Source organism: Lissotriton helveticus, chromosome 3_1 (assembly GCF_964261635.1).
Source record: "Lissotriton helveticus chromosome 3_1, aLisHel1.1, whole genome shotgun sequence".
Taxonomy (NCBI): Eukaryota; Metazoa; Chordata; class Amphibia; order Caudata; family Salamandridae; genus Lissotriton; species Lissotriton helveticus.
The window spans coordinates 1,072,182,056-1,072,199,618 of NC_136061.1; the positions used below are offsets into that span (position 1 = coordinate 1,072,182,056).

The 17,563-nt window shown below is 46.2% G+C and overlaps 1 protein-coding gene across 2 annotated transcripts in view; it reads left to right on the forward strand.

The window, feature by feature from the left end:
• The first annotated feature begins 11,891 nt into the window (after positions 1-11,891).
• The window catches only part of LOC144823278 (sodium channel protein type 2 subunit alpha-like), an 859,818-nt gene continuing 854,146 nt past the window's right edge, over positions 11,892-17,563 (forward strand). For both annotated transcript variants that reach the window (XM_078681635.1, XM_078681634.1), the window contains exon 1: positions 11,892-12,092. The gene's annotated coding sequence lies outside the window, so the exon portion shown is untranslated. The remainder of the gene's footprint in view (positions 12,093-17,563) is intronic.

The following is a 17,563-nucleotide window of genomic DNA, read 5'->3' on the forward strand; positions in this document are numbered from 1 at the left end:
TCGACGTTTCGACTCGTCTTGTAGCCTTGAGGTAATTTAAACCGTGGCCATGCGAGTCTTCATCAGGACTACAGATTTGGGCAACCAAAGGAGCAGCATGGGGCCCTGCAACATAATAAATATGTATATCAAGCTGTTGCTTTTAAAATTGCGATCATTTTTGTGTCGCAAATACCCATGGTAAGAAACTACACTTACCCACTGGTAGTAGGAAAAAAGGAGCACACTTGGGCTCTTGGCTCTTGTTCCACTGGTCAGGGCCGTTTCTGCCATTAGGCAGGACTAGGCGGCCGCCTAGGGCGGCAAAATGGTGAGGGCGGCATTGTGGCAAAAAAAATCATGCAGTAGAGTGCACTGTGCAAGCGCACCTGCTGCATGTGACATGTTGCGCAGTTTAAACTTGAGTTTCGATCCCTCTTGGTGCGCGGGGGACTGCTGGTGCGCTGCTCTGGTGTCCGTGCCCGGCTGGTTGGCCCCTGCGTGATGGCCGTGAACTAACAGGCTGAATTAAATTAATTACTAATAATAGGTTTGGATGGTGGCGCGGGTGGGGCGGGTCTGTTTGTTGCCAGGTGCAGCAGGCCAGGCAGGCTGGCTATGGTTCTCTTGAAGAAATGTTTTGGAGCACCTGTTGCGAGTGTTGATTTTTAAGTACGAGACTGTGTCACTGGTCAAAATGATGCTTATTAGATATACCGTTCTGTTTACAGAGGGTTCTGTTTGTGAGATTAGGGAACGTGAATGCCAAATGTACTTTGTAAAGTTTCACAAAGTTACATTAGTCCACATTTGGGATAAGGGTGAGGGAACAATTAAATACCTAACCTGATTTCACGGTGCGTGCTTTTGTTTTTTTGTGTTTTTTCCCAGAACACGGGCCATTCAGCTATGATTTTAGAAATGTTGCCTGAACTGTTGAGCTATGAAACATGCTGCACGCATATCAATGGACCCCAAATTTCAAACTTGGGGTTTCCCAATATTTAAATTCTGTTGTCCAAGGGAGGCAGGGGGAGATGTGGCTAAAGATCATAAGATGGCGGTGGGCGGTGGCGGCCCCATGTAGTCCAGGCCTCCCTCCGGTCTGTGACTGAGGTGAGGTGATGGAATCTCCCTGCATGTTAGGAATATCTGCCAAGTTTTCAGATTGGATGCTATGTGTGACATTTTCTTGAATTCATTGTAATTAAGAGTGGCATTTCAACGAATAAGAGTGACACTTTTGCACGAGCAAAGTCTAGCAATGAAAACAAGAAAAATATATAAATTACAGAAATTACCCATTGAAGCAACAAGGACCTCTAAAACGAGTCACATCATAATCCACAAGCTGTATTACTGAGCAGTGCGCCCTGGTCCTGCATGCCACCCACTACCTGCTAAACCTGGCTGGTGGCATCCTCACCCCACTCGCAGTTTGTCACACAGAGCTACACTACAGGCTCTGCTGACTCAGTGATGCTTGGTGCACTGAGAAGTTACCGTGGCTAGCACCACAGTGGCACTCACAATCAATCACCTGACCCAGGTGCGAGCGGCTACTAACACAGCTTACAGTCAGTGAGAAGAAGACAGACTGCTATGTGATGTACAGTCAGTTCTCAGCGGTAACAGGGCAGACAGGTGGCAGCTCAGAAGAAAATCATGCCTGTGGCACAAGAATAAACTGTCAAGGGTATTGCCAGCAGGGTAGGCAGATTATAACATTGTAGCACTGACTCCAGAGCTGAGCAGTCAGATCTCTTTAACTATTAACTTACGGAGCCAGAGTGCTGCTGGCAACGCAAGTCTGTGGGAAGCAGCACAGACCGGAGGCCCATAATATGCTATAGGCAACGGTGGTGCGCGCTGGCATCACCGCGCAGCCAGTTTCAGACTGGCATGATTAACAATGCGTGACAATGCATTTTAGTGCGGTGATGCGGATCACCACACTGAAATGCATTAGTGTCACACCCCATGCGTGATACTTGGCAGGCATGATGTGGAAGAATAGTAGGACACAGGAGAGGGGGTCAAGGAAGCGCGAAGAGAGTGTGCCTTAAAGAAGAGCAGAGGACCCCTTACCTTGACCTGCGTGGTGCAGTACTGCAGTGTGTGGACGGTGGAACTGGGCCTGGTGTCAAGAGTGCCACAGCATTTTACCACAGCCAGCCCTCGTATATATCTAATGCATTTATTCTTCTAGCCTGGATGACGGGGGAGAGAGTGATGGTAGAAAAAGGAAGGGGGCGGCATTTTTCAATTCTCGCCTAGGGCGGCAAAACACCTAGAAACGGCCCTGGTAGAGTGCACTGTGCAAGCGCACCTGCTGCATGTGACATGTTGCGCAGTTTAAACTTGAGTTTCGATCCCTCTTGGTGCGCGGGGGACTGCTGGCGCGCTGCTCTGGTGTCCGTGCCCGGCTGGTTGGCCCCTGTGTGATGGCCGTGAACTAACAGGCTGAATTAAATTAATTACTAATAATAGGTTTGGATGGTGGCGCGGGCGGGGCGGGTCTGTTTGTTGCCAGGTGCAGCAGGCCAGGCAGGCTGGCTATGGTTCTCTTGAAGAAATGTTTTGGAGCACCTGTTGCGAGTGTTGATTTTTAAGTACGAGACTGTGTCACTGGTCAAAATGATGCTTATTAGATATAACGTTCTGTTTACAGAGGGTTCTGTTTGTGAGATTAGGGAACGTGAATGCCAAATGTACTTTGTAAAGTTTCACAAAGTTACATTAGTCCACATTTGGGATAAGGGTGACAGAACAATTAAATACCTAACCTGATTTCACGGTGCGTGCTTTTGTTTTTTTGTGTTTTTTCCCAGAACACGGGCCATTCAGCTATGATTTTAGAAATGTTGCCTGAACTGTTGAGCTATGAAACATGCTGCACACAAATCAATGGACCCCAAATTTCAAACTTGGGGTTTCCCAATATTTAAATTCTGTTGTCCAAGGGAGGCAGGGGGAGATGTGGCTAAAGATCATAAGATGGCGGTGGGCGGTGGCGGCCCCATGTAGTCCAGGCCTCCCTCCGGTCTGTGACTGAGGTGAGGTGATGGAATCTCCCTGCATGTTAGGAATATCTGCCAAGTTTTCAGATTGGATGCTATGTGTGACATTTTCTTGAATTCATTGTAATTAAGAGTGACATTTCAACGAATAAGAGTGACACTTTTGCACGAGCAAAGTCTAGCAATGAAAACAAGAAAAATATATAAATTACAGAAATTACCCATTTGAGCAACAAGGACCTCTAAAACGAGTCACATCATAATCCACAAGCTGTATTACTGAGCAGTGCGCCCTGGTCCTGCATGCCACCCACTACCTGCTAAACCTGGCTGGTGGCATCCTCACCCCACTCGCAGTTTGTCACACAGAGCTACACTACAGGCTCTGCTGACTCAGTGATGCTTGGTGCACTGAGAAGTTACCGTGGCTAGCACCACAGTGGCTCTCACAATCAATCACCTGACCCAGGTGCGAGCAGCTACTAACACAGCATACAGTCAGTGAGAAGAAGACAGACTGCTATGTGATGTACAGTCAGTTCTCAGCGGTAACAGGGCAGACAGGTGGCAGCTCAGAAGAAAATCATGCCTGTGGCACAAGAATAAACTGTCAAGGGTATTGCCAGCAGGGTAGGCAGATTATAACATTGTAGCACTGACTCCAGAGCTGAGCAGTCAGATCTCTTTAACTATTAACTTACGGAGCCAGAGTGCTGCTGGCAACGCAAGTCTGTGGGAAGCAGCACAGACCGGAGGCCCATAATATGCTATAGGCACCGGTGGTGCGCGCTGGCATCACCGCGCAGCCAGCTTCAGACTGGCATGATTAACAATGCGTGACAATGCATTTTAGTGCGGTGATGCGGATCACCACACTCAAATGCATTAGTGTCACACCCCATGCGTGATACTTGGCAGGCATGATGTGGAAGAATAGTAGGACACAGGAGAGGGGGTCAAGGAAGCGCGAAGAGAGTGTGCCTTAAAGAAGAGCAGAGGACCCCTTACCTTGAGCTGTGTGGTGCAGTACTGCAGTGTGTGGACGGTGGAACTGGGCCTGGTGTCAAGAGTGCCACAGCATTTTACCACAGCCAGCCCTCGTATATATCTAATGCATTTATTCTTCTAGCCTGGATGACGGGGGAGAGAGTGATGGTAGAAAAAGGAAGGGGGCGGCATTTTTCAATTCTCGCCTAGGGCGGCAAAACACCTAGAAACGGCCCTGGTAGAGTGCACTGTGCAAGCGCACCTGCTGCATGTGACATGTTGCGCAGTTTAAACTTGAGTTTCGATCCCTCTTGGTGCGCGGGGGACTGCTGGCGCGCTGCTCTGGTGTCCGTGCCCGGCTGGTTGGCCCCTGTGTGATGGCCGTGAACTAACAGGCTGAATTAAATTAATTACTAATAATAGGTTTGGATGGTGGCGCGGGCGGGGGGGTCTGTTTGTTGCCAGGTGCAGCAGGCCAGGCAGGCTGGCGATGGTTCTCTTGAAGAAATGTTTTGGAGCACCTGTTTCGAGTGTTGATTTTTAAGTACGAGACTGTGTCACTGGTCAAAATGATGCTTATTAGATATAACGTTCTGTTTACAGAGGGTTCTGTTTGTGAGATTAGGGAACGTGAATGCCAAATGTACTTTGTAAAGTTTCACAAAGTTACATTAGTCCACATTTGGGATAAGGGTGACAGAACAATTAAATACCTAACCTGATTTCACGGTGCGTGCTTTTGTTTTTTTGTGTTTTTTCCCAGAACACGGGCCACGGGAGAAGCGTGGCTCAGTGGTTAGAGGCGGCAGACCCGGAAGCTGAGATCGGTCGTGGACCAGGGTTCGATTCCCCGCCTCGGCGGGTCTCGGGCTCAAAAATTCCACGGACTCGACAATTCTCGCTCCGGTGCCTACTCGACTCACGGGGTCACACTCTGCGACTCTGGGCAATAGCTTGCTTAATCTCCACTACGGCCCCTCGCGGCGGGATGCCTGGCTTTCACCTTGTGGATACCCTGCCGGGGTATCTCACAGGGGAATACCAGGACGGGTTCCCTAAGCAAGCGCCTTGATACCTTCGGGTGATACGTGCGCTATATAAGTTGCAATACATTTACATTTACATTTACATTCAGCTATGATTTTAGAAATGTTGCCTGAACTGTTGAGCTATGAAACATGCTGCACGCATATCAATGGACCCCAAATTTCAAACTTGGGGTTTCCCAATATTTAAATTCTGTTGTCCAAGGGAGGCAGGGGGAGATGTGGCTAAAGATCATAAGATGGCGGTGGGCGGTGGCGGCCCCATGTAGTCCAGGCCTCCCTCCGGTCTGTGATTGAGGTGAGGTGATGGAATCTCCCTGCATGTTAGGAATATCTGCCAAGTTTTCAGATTGGATGCTATGTGTGACATTTTCTTGAATTCATTGTAATTAAGAGTGACATTTCAACGAATAAGAGTGACACTTTTGCACGAGCAAAGTCTAGCAATGAAAACAAGAAAAATATATAAATTACAGAAATTACCCATTTGAGCAACAAGGACCTCTAAAACGAGTCACATCATAATCCACAAGCTGTATTACTGAGCAGTGCGCCCTGGTCCTGCATGCCACCCACTACCTGCTAAACCTGGCTGGTGGCATCATCACCCCACTCGCAGTTTGTCACACAGAGCTACACTACAGGCTCTGCTGACTCAGTGATGCTTGGTGCACTGAGAAGTTACCGTGGCTAGCACCACAGTGGCTCTCACAATCAATCACCTGACCCAGGTGCGAGCGGCTACTAACACAGCTTACAGTCAGTGAGAAGAAGAGAGACTGCTATGTGATGTACAATCAGTTCTCAGCGGTAACAGGGCAGACAGGTGGCAGCTCAGAAGAAAATCATGCCTGTGGCACAAGAATAAACTGTCAAGGGTATTGCCAGCAGGGTAGGCAGATTATAACATTGTAGCACTGACTCCAGAGCCGAGCAGTCAGATCTCTTTAACTATTAACTTACGGAGCCAGAGTGCTGCTGGCAACGCAAGTCTGTGGGAAGCAGCATAATATGCTATAGGCACCGGTGGTGCGCGCTGGCATCACCGCGCAGCCAGTTTCAGACTGGCATGATTAACAATGCGTGACAATGCATTTTAGTGCGGTGATGCGGATCACCACACTGAAATGCATTAGTGTCACACCCCATGCGTGATACTTGGCAGGCATGATGTGGAAGAATAGTAGGACACGGGAGAGGGGGTCAAGGAAGCGCAAAGAGAGTGTGCCTGAAAGAAGAGCAGAGGACCCCTTACCTTGAGCTGCGTGGTGCAGTACTGCAGTGCGTGGACGGTGGAACTGGGCCTGGTGTCAAGAGTGCCACAGCATTTTACCACAGCCAGCCCTCGTATATATCTAATGCATTTATTCTTCTAGCCTGGATGACGGGGGAGAGAGTGATGGTAGAAAAAGGAAGGGGGCGGCATTTTTCAATTCTCGCCTAGGGCCCTGCCACTGGTAAATAGATTATTACCTAAAGACATAACGGAGGGGTCATTAGACCGGTTCTATAGCAAATCCAAAGTATTACTCTCACCAATGGTGTCTCTGTCATTACCTTATGGTGGGTCGTGACTGACGTTATTAATCCTCCAGTTTTTGGCTTGAATTCACAGCAATTTCGAATTCAAGTAGACCCTATGGTAGAGGAGGACGTTATAAGTTCCAAAAAGTTGGTGGTATATGGATTCCCAACATTCAGTGCCCAATCTCAAACATAGATCTTACCGGAAATTTATCGTGGTAAGCTTGCCTGCGGGTCAACGTAGTTTTTTAAAAGGACTTGCTTCAATCCAGTCAAGTAACGGTATGTAAATCCCTACAAATTAAGTGCAAAGTAGCTCACTATCTATGCTCATGCATATAAGACCAAGCATAGCAGTGAAATCATGAATTGAACTCACCGATTTAGGCGATCTCGTATCAGACGCACTTGACTGCCTGCGGATTAAGCAGAGATGGAATAATTCCAACGAGCCCAATTCAAAAGGGGGGACTAATTGTAAAACGAGCGAGCGCAAGAGGATGCTCAGAATACACTCACCTCGCTCGTTAGTATCATTTCCCAAACATTCAGCGTCCTGCTCAAAGCGGCGTCTGCTCGTGGAGCTCAAGGGCCCTCGATATAAAGGAGGGACTACCCGGGAGGTCGAAACACCCACAGTCCGGGAGTAAAAATAAAGAAAGGGCTCCTATCGCGGTAGTCTTACTACAAAACATGTGTCGGCCATTTTAAAACGGGGAAAAACGACCGGGATCATTACAGTCGTCTGTTCCTAATATGGTGGTCTCGAAACCTACCCCTTATTGCTAACGATGCACCACATCAGGGCCTATATACATATTAATACCGTGAAACTTTTCAATGGAGCATATATACATAAATATACATTCAACAAAGTCAATGTTCAGTGCCTCTCTGGAATATTATAAGGCTTTTCAATAGAGCATATATGAATATGTACATTCGACACAATCAATGTTAAATGACTCTCTCCAAAACTATAAAAAATTTCAATGGAGCATATATATAAGTGTACATTCAACAGAACCCAGTGTTCGATGCTTCTCTAAAATACAATGTACATTGCACTCAAGTTCAATTCAATAAAGATGTCCACATACATTGTGATGATCATGAAACACATATATCATTTTTGGACACAATAGTACAATTACATGATAGCTTCACACTGATGTTTTCTAAACCCTAAGGAGAGATACCTGTCTATTTATCTCCTCCTGTTCGTTTAGTCCTTGATTAACCGTGTTAAGGGAATATATCCACTTACACTCTCTTAGGTTGAGTACATTGCCAAAATCACCCCCCCGAACATTGGTGGCCACTCTTTCTATTACCCACCATCGTAGGCTATCGCAATCATGACCAAAGGTGGTAAAATGTTCGATTAAGGGTGCACCTGGTGTTTTGCATCTAATGCGACTACAGTGCTGTAGAATTCTGCATTTAACTCTTTGAGCCGTTTGCCCAACATACAGGAAACCACAGGGGCATAAGATGGCATATATAACCCCGGCGGTATTGCAGTTACTATGTTGTGTCAAATTGTGTGTTTGATTGTTGTAATTAAATGTAGTGCACTCATTGGCTAGAGGACACGCACGGCATGTACCACACTTCGTATGCCCTTTAATGGGAGGGAGATCCCAAAGTGTTGTCTGGCCCCCAGTTCGATTTGTGGGTAACAATGATCGAACTAGGTGGTCCCTCACACTCATCCCCTTACGGAATGCATGTAGGGGTGGGGGTAAACCACCTAATTCCTCACTCACCAGGTGCCAATGTTGATTGATAGATTTCTTAATGGCACTAATCTTAGTGTTGAAGGTGGTGACACACACCAGGCAATCTTCACCCTGCTTTTTCTGATTGGGGACTAATAGATCCTCACGTTGGTTGTACCATGCCCTTCTACGCGCTTTTTTTAAAAGCCGCGTTGGATAACCTCGTTCCTGTAGTCGTGCAACAAGCGAGGATGACTCCTCGAAGGAATCCTCTTTTTTGGTGCAATTCCTCCGCAACGTCAGGAATTGGCCAAATGGCAAATTATCTCTGAGGTTGCGGGGATGATGACTTGTGTACCTTAATAGAGTGTTTCGCTCACTGTTCTTCCGATAAAGGGTAGTGTACAACTGACCTTCATCCGATTTAATCTGAATGTCTAAAAAGCTAATGGAAGCTCTGTCATATTCCAGAGTGAACTGAATGTCAACTGAAAAGGTATTCAGTTCTCTATGGAATTCCATCAATTGTTCACCACTTCCCTGCCAGATTAGCAGCACATCATCGATGTACCGTGCCCATAGGGCAATTTGATTGTAATACTGATTTTGTTGGTTTAGGGCTCGTTGGAATTATTCCATCTCTGCTTAATCCGCAGGCAGTCAAGTGCGTCTGATACGAGATCGCCTAAATCGGTGAGTTCAATTCATGATTTCACCGCTATGCTTGGTCTTATATGCATGAGCATAGGTAGTGACCTACTTTGCACTTAATTTGTAGGGAGTTACATACCGTTACTTGACTGGATTGAAGCAAGTCCTTTTAAAAAACTACGTTGACCCGCAGGCAAGCTTACCACGATAAATTTCCGGTAAGATCTATGTTTGAGATTGGGCACTGAATGTTGAGAATCCATATACCACCAACTTTTTGGAACTTATAACGTCCTCCTCTACCATAGGGTCTACTTGAATTCGAAATTGCTGTGAATTCAAGCCAAAAACTGGAGGATTAATAACGTCAGTCACGACCCACCTTAAGGTAATGACAGAGACACCATTGGTGAGAGTAATACTTTGGATTTGCTATAGAACCGGTCTAATGACCCCTCCGTTATGTCTTTAGGTAATAATCTATTTACCAGTAGAACAAGAGCCAAGAGCCGAAGTGTGCTCCTTTTTTCCTACTACCAGTGGGTAAGTGTAGTTTCTTACGATGGGTATTTGCGACACAAGAATGATCGCAATTTTAAAAGCAACAGCTTGATATACATATTTATAATGTTGCAGGGCCCCATGCTGCTCCTTTGGTTGCCCAAATCTGTAGTCCTGATGAAGACTCGCATAGCCACGGTTTAAATTACCTCAAGGCCACAAGACGAATCAACGTCGACGCTTTAATTTGTCCTGGATGGTGTTGCAAAATATTGTGTGCAATAATAATCTGGAAGTAATGTCTCCAATTAAGATAAACTGTTTTTAAACTGTATAATACACACCAGGACTCCAAGGAATTATATTGTACAAATGTATTGCTTGTATATATGAATTTGTAAATATCACTTTCTGTTGTTTTTCTAAACTTTTCTATTAAGCACTCTATAACTCTATCTTTTTGCACGTTCCTTTTGGGCAACTATAAATGCTTTTCTATGAGACAGTTAGAAATGCAATGAAGTGAATTAAAATTGCCCCAAGCTTTTTGAATGTTTTGCTGTTGCTTTTGCTTTGTTTTCTTGTGGATAAAATTGACATTGATTGGACCGGGCTAATTTGGTATATATGCCCATTGAATAAGGGAAAGTTTAATTAACTACTCGATTAATTTGGTTCTAGTAAAAAGAAGAGTTTGAGACCATTGTTTTTGAATGATATTCACTACCCAGGTCTGCTGACTATTTGGGTTACCCCATTTTCTTGATGGTTAGAGATTAGAAGAGTGCAGACACATAGTCGCACCTACCCTCGTCCTCCGCGGCCCCAGTTATTAAAAAATAGTTTGTGACCTCCCCTATCGGTTTTAATCCACATTTTATTACTCATTACACCACCCCACTTACAACCTTTCTTGCACTCATCATACGTTTTATTTCAACAAAAGATCTCCGTCATTGTGACCCTTCGGGGGACCAGCTGGGCATTGCAGCGCCAGCCCAACGAGGAGAAACGCCCTATAGTGAAGCATGACATCCCCTTGGGGATGAGTAAGGGCAGCATGAGACAGTCTTATTGACTGCCCCCGTGCGCTTACTCTAGTCTCACACAACCTGCCTAGATTCTTTTTCTCCTTCTCTAGAATCAGTAGCCCTAATTTGGTACATTTGTGATTTATACTAAGGCCTTCCAAACCGGCTCCAGTCCCTCCCCCCTTTTTTCCTTTATGTAGGAAAGACTTTGAGACGTAGAAGTTACACACTACTGACAACACCCACAACTCAAGGCAATGAGGCGAAATGGTCCAGTCATACTCTTCTTCGTGCTCCCTGTCGTTCAGACCAGCCATTCAGTCTTGAGATCCGCTCTCTGTTAGCAGGGGTTATATTTTAGCCACCTCACACCCTGCTGGCACTGGAAGTGTCCCGCCGCGCTGTGAGCCTGGGCCTTCAGCCGCCTACTGCCACTCCCCGGGGGAGTGGTACGGTGTTCACGCACCCACCGTCAGTGAGGGCCTGCGAGGGTCTTTGTTTCAACGAAGCAGCCGCAGGGCCCTTCCATTAGCACTGAGTAGGGCCGCCTAGCCAGTACCAGTGCCTAGCTCGAGCAGAACACATTCTCGAGATAAATAAACCCCGAACCAACGCCAGGCCTCGTCAAGAAATGCTTTACATGTCAAGAGGTTTTGCCCCTTGTCCTACACTGTAATAATGGGAATGTTTTATCCTCTCACGGGCCACTGATCTTGTGTTAGTCAGGCGCATAATGAAATGGGCATTGTTTGCAGCCAGAACGTGATGGTCAGGCCCTTGTCCCTAAATTACCTTTACGGCTGTGACACTCCCAAAATGTTTGTCAGCAAATGCACGGCCTCCACCCGAGGCCGAAGGATGTGCTTCTGTTACGTAATATCGAGTCTAGGTGAATGGGCTGTGTCAGCGCGCATCGGGAGAGACAGACACACGTCCTTGTCTTCCCGTTTAATGGTGACTGTAATGAGATCATTAAAGAATGCCTTCTGCGTCACTCATTGAATGGGACATGCTGTAGTTAATTTGCTTATGTATGGCTTCTCGTACACAGAACGTACGTTGGGGTCCACTGCAGCGTTTCCAATAGGCTTTCCACAGCACCTACCCCTTCTGAGCACCCACCAGCAACCTCGAGACGTCACGAAAGGTATAGCAGTATGAAAAGAAAAAATACTGTTATTCATCTACACCATAACACTCTTTAAATTCAATGCCGGTCTGTGTGACTAAAGAGGAGTGTTATGGCTGGAACTGGACTATAAGACACCTGCAGAAAAAAAGACGGAACGAGGATGCTCCGACCATGCTCGTGGCGAGTAATTTCCGCCCTGCCGCCGGTAGATGGCGCTACCATGTAAGGTGCAGTCTGCTCCGTGTAAGCTGTTCCCCTGATTTATATGAGCTAATACCTACCATAGAGTGATGCTCAGAACAGGAAGCAGAGGCTGAAATGGTGAAGATTCTGGAGAGGGTTCTTTGTTTTTATCAGTAATAATGGATTCGCTGGTGATGCGTATCTGCTCTAGAGGCTAGAAACGGACACGTCTTCACAAGGAGGTAGCTTCGAGCCGGTGATTTTTGGATGCCAGCCTCTCTGCTGCTATGATTTGCCTACAGGGGTTTCTTCATCAGGTAAGCCTGCGGAATATTTCACCAGGGACTGGACATCGGGTATCCTGGGCTTGTATTTCGTGCCGATGTTCGGGCGTCAGCCCAGACGGGACATCGGGGCTTGTTGTGAATATCAGGTGCATTGCAGTCCGAGGAAACCTCTAATCGCATTACAATTGGCAAGATTTTTTTTCCTCCCTTGGTGTGACAAAATGACATTGGGTGTTTGATTGGTGTGACTGCATTTTACTGCAGTTGGGTGTCATTGTTCCCGCATTCGGGTGTCGGGCATGTGTTTGTTTTCCGTTTTATCCCTTCTGTGTGGAATGATTGTCAGTGCGATAATTTCCTCGGCAGTAGGGTCTGAGTTTCACACCTCCCCACCGGAGGTCATATTGGTGGCTGCTTGTTACTGTACACTGCGCAAATTGGAACCACTGTGGAAAACACCGCACGTCCATGCTTGGGGTTGCCAGTGCCCCTCTTTTCCTTGCTGTGACCAGCGCCCGCTACCCCCGGACACGAGGGCCATTTAAATGGATGCCTGTCCGTCTTCGGACCCAGTCTTTTGTTGTTTGAAAAAATCAATGCCTTTGCAGTGAGGTCTGCTACACTGACGGTCCACGTCTTGGGAAACTCGAATGTGCGCACGCATTTTTGGCTATATTGACGGTGTTCTGTTAAATGCACAGTGGATTTTAGTGGTAATAGGGGATCCTTCGTGATTTAACCGATCTGCTTACATTTTCAGTTTACAAGGGGCGTCTGCGGATCTGTTATGCCAGCTCGGCTGCTCTGAATGCCAGTCCGTGAATGAGCGTCCCGTTTCACGGGCAGCCGCCTGCGAATGGCCATCTCTGGGAACTGGAGGTCTAACGCCGCATATGACTCAAACAGGGCGTAACGCAGGCCCTGCAGCTCCCGGCGGTGCAAGGGGGGCAGCCCTCCACCCACTCAGGGGACCCCCATTCGGCTCAAGGCTAAACTGAGATATGTGAGACTTGCGGGGCCCCCTTCCCGTTCTATATGGGTGTCCCCTCATTCTGCGTCGCGCCACTGACTCAAACAGCCATTTATTTATTTCTACTGCAAAGCCTCATTCAACGCACGACGCTGCAGCCTGGATGCTGCCCCGTGACATCTTTGATTTGTGGAAACGGGAGGGTGTGTCGTGCAAACACAAGAAGGTACACAAACAGAAAGGCAGCTGCGTGCGGCGAGTGTCCGCCTTTATGTCCCTGCCCAGAAAAAGACCGTATTGTCCGCAGCTGCCGTCGACGCGGGCTGGTCCTCCTATAGGTGGCGGTGTTTGATCGCCGTGCTCGGGCTGATGCGGCAGCGCTGCTGCTGGCTGAGGGGCGCGGGGCTGGCCCTCGGCCGAGCGCAGCAGACTGCACAAAGATAGGCGTTTCCGACCGTGGAGGCAAGACGGCCGCCCGACCTCTGGCTATAAGCAGAGAAACTCATGTGAGCATAAGGATGAGTGGAATAGGAATTGTTTTCAATGGCTGGCTATATATATCTATATCTATATATCTATATATGTATATACATATATATATAAATATATATATATATATATGTATATATATGTATATATATGTATATATATATATATGTGTGTGTATATATATAGCACATAGTGATATTATTAATAGCAATGATAAATAGTTAATCAATTATCATAATAATGCACTGTTTCATTCCACGCTTCTGCCGTTTTTGGGTGCCCTCAATGTCATTTGTTGCATTTCTTAAACTTGTGGTTACACGTAGTACTTTCAGTTCGCCCCACAACAATTCAAGTGTGCGCAGCCGTGAAGTATTGTGATATCATGATAATTAGAAGGGACTCCTAGCGTTATACACGAGTCTTGAAAAAAGCGGACACCAGGGGGATTTTTGGTTAGGCCCTCGCCTTTTAGGGCGTCGGTTCTTCAGCATGAAAGCGAAATGTAATTTGTTCTGAGTGTACACCTGAGGATTAAAGATGTGAGTGGATTTCGAAGATGCAGAGAGTGCAGTTCTGGACGGTGTAATTTACTGTCAGCCGGGACCCCTCTCAGAAACGATCGATTTGCACACACACACGTGGTGTGTGGCCTGTAGTAACAGCTCCCTGAGCCCTCATGACAGCTCCTTCTAGGTGTGGCTAACGCAGCCTTTTTCGGATGCTCCCCCACTCCCCCCCCCTGCCCCCCCCACACACACACACACACTTTGCATCTCAGAAATGGTCGAAATGTGGCCTCCCCGGGGTTGGGGGTTCGTTCAACATACTGCTGCACTCAATTGTTGTTTTTAATAATTGAAAGGCCCCGCAGTAGTCCTGACGCGTTAAGGGGGATTATCTTCGCTCTATCTGGAAGAGAAAGTGCAGGGCCTGGAGGTGAAAGCGTCCAGGGCGCATCATTTACCGCCCAGCCCTCTCAGAGTAGCTCTCCGGCGGTTTTCCATTTCCTGCCTCGCTGTGCAGCAGGACGTGCTGACGGCCAGAGAGTGCATCACGGAGGCCCGGGCCGTCCCCCGGGAGCGCTGCAGTGCTTTGTAATTGAGGCGCACATGGACTCTGCTGACTGCGTCGGTTGCTGGACGGGGCCACCAGTAAAAGGAGATGGGGGGTGTGGGAGGTGTTGGTCACGTGGTGCGATTTCACCTATGCTGTCCGGTCAAGCCGGCGCAAGGATTCCATTTTGTGGCAGTAGGTGGTGGTTCCTGCTCCCCAGGAAGCCACCATCCTGAATCCTTAGCCTGTAATTCACTTGCAGAGGCCGGATGCCCTTTATCACGTTTCATTTTAACCCACTGACTCTGTAGACATCCTTATCAAAATCTGGAACATCAGGCCAACCGGGCTCAGATTAATGGGTACATCTTGTACGCCTGGTTTATGCACTCACGTCTATTTTTAGGCAGACTCGACTGTGTCACTAAAGCAGAAGGTAGATTTTAAGGGTGTAGCAATCACACGAGACGGGGACTGATCCAAGCAAAGAATCTGTCCCCTGAGCCTCTAGGTTGGTAATACAAAGTCACCAACTGGGGTCCAGTGCCCCCCTAAACCCCTGTGCAACTACACTGCTGCACCATTGGTCGCTATGCCCCTTGTAGCTCCTACAGTTAACATGTATTGCCTTAGTAATAAATAGTGCATTCGCACGAAGCCTTCTATATATACATATACGTCACATACACACACCGTATTCTGCTGACACATATGTGTCTGTACTTTAGTGATCCGAGTAGATGCAACAATTTGCCACCCACTAAACCAGCACCTCTGTGTAAGAGTTAGGCTTGCAATAGCAAGGACCGGCCAGCAAAGATGGTTTATAGGCCCATTTCACAAATGCGGAGCGTGCAGTTCCTGGAACAGGAGTCACGTGGCAGCCATCTAAAGTGGTCTCTGTAGATGCTGAGCTGATGCAGGATACATTTTGGATCCACCAGTTCTTTAAAGAACATTAGCAATCATTGCAAGCCTTGGACTGTACACTGGGCGAGGGCCTGATGTCTGCATTAAATACTGCCTGCCGCCCTTCCTGAATTCTTTAAGTGTTGCCGCCGCTCTGCATGCTCCCTGGCCTGAGCTGGGGCTCTGCTAATGGATGACTTGGGAAACTCACTACAAGCAATATCCATCAATAATTCATCTGAAAAGAAAGGAATGCAGTCAAAGGTTTTTACTTGCAGATATTGCATCTATTTTACCCCAGTGAGCCCTAGCCTAAACCTCTTGGGACCTGTGATGTACAGATGCAATTGATCAACAATTTCAAGGACTTCTAAAGAAGAGCACCGATTCAATTTTATTCACTTTACATATGTACCTTATATACAAAAAACCTTAATTATACAGATTAGAGTTCTCAGTGTATCAAACAATGTGTACACAATTTAGAATTTCAAGAGGTGCACAAGCGATTAAACAAAATGAATAGTATTAGTCCTAGAAATTACAGTTTAAAGAATTGAAAGGAACCGTTGCCCTAACCATATCATAGTCTATAGAGCAACACTTCCTTTGTCTTGAATGCGTTAATGTATTGCATTGTATAATGCACAGAACAGCTTCAAGATCAGGCTTCTCTAACTAGTAGCACGCATAGGCTGGTCACTAATGTAATCTTGTTTGTCGTGGTCTCTATTACAACACTACAATACTAATACAATTATTAGCTCAGGATGACTTTCATTGAACATAATTAACTCTTATTAAAGAAAAGAGTTGGAGACCCTTCCTGTAGATGGACCCAATTTTGGGAGTTAAAAGTACAGATGTACAGAGAGACTCTAATTTGCTTAGGATCACACAGTTTGGTTAAGTGGGGGAGACCTGGATGAACTCCCATGTCTCTAGGTTCTAAATACTTGCAGTATGGACACTTCATTGCATCTCCTTCCAAAAATGAATCAAAGTAATTCTTCAATATAAAATTAAATCGCTTAGAAAATTAGACAGAGGATACAAACTTCAACATCTGACACTAATTGTAAATTGACTTTATTGGTCTAGACTGAAGTTTACAACATATCCCTGGATCTCAGACTAACTTTTTCTAATATGTGCAACAGTCAAACACAGAGGAAGGCAAGTAAATAATAATATACATTCACCCTGTCTCCTACTCTTATAAAATGGTTTTGGTGGGAAGACACTATTGTGAAAAGAGATTGGTTCATAATGCTCCTGCAGCTAAATTCTCTAAGTTCTCCAAAACGTGTTGTGCGTTGTTTAAGGACCTCAACCTATGCTTTGTAAGAAACACATTTAATTTAAGACTTTTTCTGTTGCAAGAATGTTTGAATATTCAAGCAAGTTTGCTGACCTCAGTAAAGTGTAGTGAGGGTGATTGGGATGGGTGAAAAAGAGGCAGTGCCAGTCTCAGCTAAGTTTGCATAGACATGCTACTTGCATGCTTTGGCAGTTTTTTCACACAATTACATGTGAGCTTCTATCAGAGTCAGAATTCAATGGATATCTTTTTATTCGTCCTTGAAGCATTGGAGCAAATCCACAAATGGGATTTGCAATCTTTATTATGTGCCGACAAGTAATCAGACACACATTGCGTTTGATATTTTGAAACATAATTTGATTAAGAAATTAGTCAAGCAGACATTAGCACTTTGGTTGCATTTAATGCTTTATGCGGGCAGCAGACACGTGTTCAGAACATGCCAGCTACTGGCACATACTGTCCTTAGAATGGAAAGCGACAACAGACTGGGGCTTCTCTCTTGTGCAGAACTTCATGTGTTGTTATTAGTTCCACTCACGTTGTGAACATTTGAAACCATCATGGCCAAAGCAGTTCGTCACGTGCCATTTTACATTGTGTTTTTTTGAGATTATATCCAATTAAAGACTGTTGTGTAGTTTCTTTTGCTTAGCCATGTGCAAATGTATCAAAGTACGAGTGAATGGGCACAACGTCTAAGGCACAACGTCATTTTCAATGCACCCCCGCATGGTGATTGTGTTAACAGTA